The sequence below is a fragment of the Mastomys coucha genome, unplaced genomic scaffold (assembly GCF_008632895.1).
Source record: "Mastomys coucha isolate ucsf_1 unplaced genomic scaffold, UCSF_Mcou_1 pScaffold15, whole genome shotgun sequence".
Lineage (NCBI taxonomy): Eukaryota > Metazoa > Chordata > Mammalia > Rodentia > Muridae > Mastomys > Mastomys coucha.
In genome coordinates this window covers 164,789,534-164,791,988 of record NW_022196897.1, presented here as the reverse complement: position 1 = coordinate 164,791,988, position 2,455 = coordinate 164,789,534, and positions in this window count along the sequence as shown.

The following is a 2,455-nucleotide window of genomic DNA, read 5'->3' as shown; positions in this document are numbered from 1 at the left end:
ATGTATTTGTAAAATCATTAGTTTCAGTGTTTTTCAAATTGTTATACACATTAAATTCTAAAATAATTCCTAAAATGAAATAATTTAGTTCTTTTTCATAATCTAGAAATTTTGAGTGAGATCAAGGGTTATACTGTATTGAACCTTAATATATACTGTGATGCCAAAACTTTATACTAAAAAGGAATTTGGAGAAATGGCTGTCACACTAATGGAATACCACCTTTAACAGCAATAGGCTTTGTTATTTACCTTATTTTATGTGCAGTTTTTATAACTTAGGCAAGTTATTTTGGCTGTGATTTTGAGTATAGAAACTCAAAATAGATTTGATAATTTACTTATGAGTTGTTCTGTCATTCATGTTTAGTAGATATGATATATTCATTTACTTTTAAATTTAGACCAGGAGTTAGAAACTTGCTATTCAAGGTCCATGTCATAATATGCTTTAGGATTTGCGGAACAAGAAACAATTTAGAAATATAATTGTGCATTTACATAATTAATTCTAATATAATCAGAAATTTAGAAATACCAGAGCCAGAGAAACAGGTAAACTACCTGCAGATCCTTACCTCTTCCTCCTCTCCTCTAAATCAATTCCCCATTCTCATCCCCAGCTCTGTAGCGGACCATCTACTGTGGCCTCCCCTTCCTTTCTGCCCTCATCTCCAACAGACCATTCAAATATTCTCCAACATTCCTTCCCCTATTCATCCCTTTATCACAACTCCCAATTCCAGCAGGCATCCCCTGGAACATGCAGACCAGGTCACACCAGCCAGAGAAGCAGATAAGGGTAATTGCAGATCTTTCTTCACCTTTCCCTCTTCTCCAAATCTAATCACTAAGTGTCACCCCCAGTTCTGTAGAAGACCACCTGTCTTAGCCTCTCTTTCCTCTGCCATTCCCAAGATGGTAAGGAGATCCCAGTAGAACACCCTGCTTTCATTCTTCCTTTTGGACCCCTTATCTGTCCCCATTCCTAAGAATCAGCTCCCAATACCTAGAAACATATTCTATGCAGAAGTCCCCAGTGGCCACAGCTGGCAGGATTCCAGAATTACCTACCAGGCAACACAGGGCTACCATATCCGCCTTAAGAACCAGAGAGGGCAACAGCATGAAAGAACAAAATACCCGCCCAACAAGGAGAAGACCACTTGTGAGCAACTGGAGTTACAATCATCCCAAACCCAGATGCTTAGAAACATAAAAAACACAGTAACAGCCAAGACAATGTCTTTACTAGAGCCCAGCAAGCCTACTACAGCAAGCTTGAGAAATACAACATAGCCAAAGCAGCAGAGAAGCCCTTAAGACAGCCTTGTGAATATAGAGGGTGTTAAAGAGGAAGTGAATAAATCCCTGAAGGAAATCTATGAAAACAAAAGCAAGCAGTGGAAGAAAATGAATAAAGCAGTTTGGGACCTGAAAATGAGACTAAAGAAAACCCAAACTGAGGGAAATCAGGAGATGAAAAATTTAGGGACTCAAACAGGAATCTCAGAGACAAGTCTCACCAATGGAATATGAGAGATAGAGGAGGTAATATCAGGCATTGAAGATAGAGTAGAAGGGAATCAATACCTTGGCCAAAGAAAATGTTAAATCTAAAAAATCTCCAGCACAAAACACCCAGGATATATGTGACACTATAATACCAAATCTACAATTTGATAGGGATAGAAAAAGAATTCCATGTTAAAAGTACAGAAAATATTTTCAACAAAATCACAGAAGACATTTTTCCTAACCTAAAGGAGATATCTATCAAGGTACAAAAAGTATACAGTACACCAAATAGACTAGACCAGAAAAAAAGGTTTCTCTCAGCACATATGGTGGTTTGAATGAAAATGTCCCCCATACACTCATAGGAAGTGGCATTATTTAAATGAATTAAGACATGTGGCCTAATGGTGGAAGTGTATTGCCTAGGGTGAGCTTCAAGGTTTCAGAAGCAAAAGCCAGGCTCAGTGACTAACAATCCTGCTGTTGCTAATCCAGATGTAGAACTCGCAGCTACTTCTCCAGTACCATGTTACCTGCATGCTGCCATGCTTCCCAACATGATGGTAATGGACTAAACCTCTGAACTGTAAGCCAGCCCCAATGAAGTGTTTTCCTTTATAAGAGTGGTCATGGGTTGGGAGCTAGAGAGTTGGCTCATTGTTTTAAGAGTACTAGTGGCTCTTCCAGATGACCCAAGTTCAATTCCCAACACCCACATGGCAGCTCACAACTGTAACTCCAGTTCCAGAGGATCCAACATTCTCTCATAGGCAAACATTCAGGTAAAACACCAATGCACATGAAATAAAAGTAAATAAATTTATATATATATACATATATATATGTGTGTGTGTGTGTGTACATATATACACACATAAACACACATACATATATTTATATATATACACATAAACACATATATATAAATATATATGAG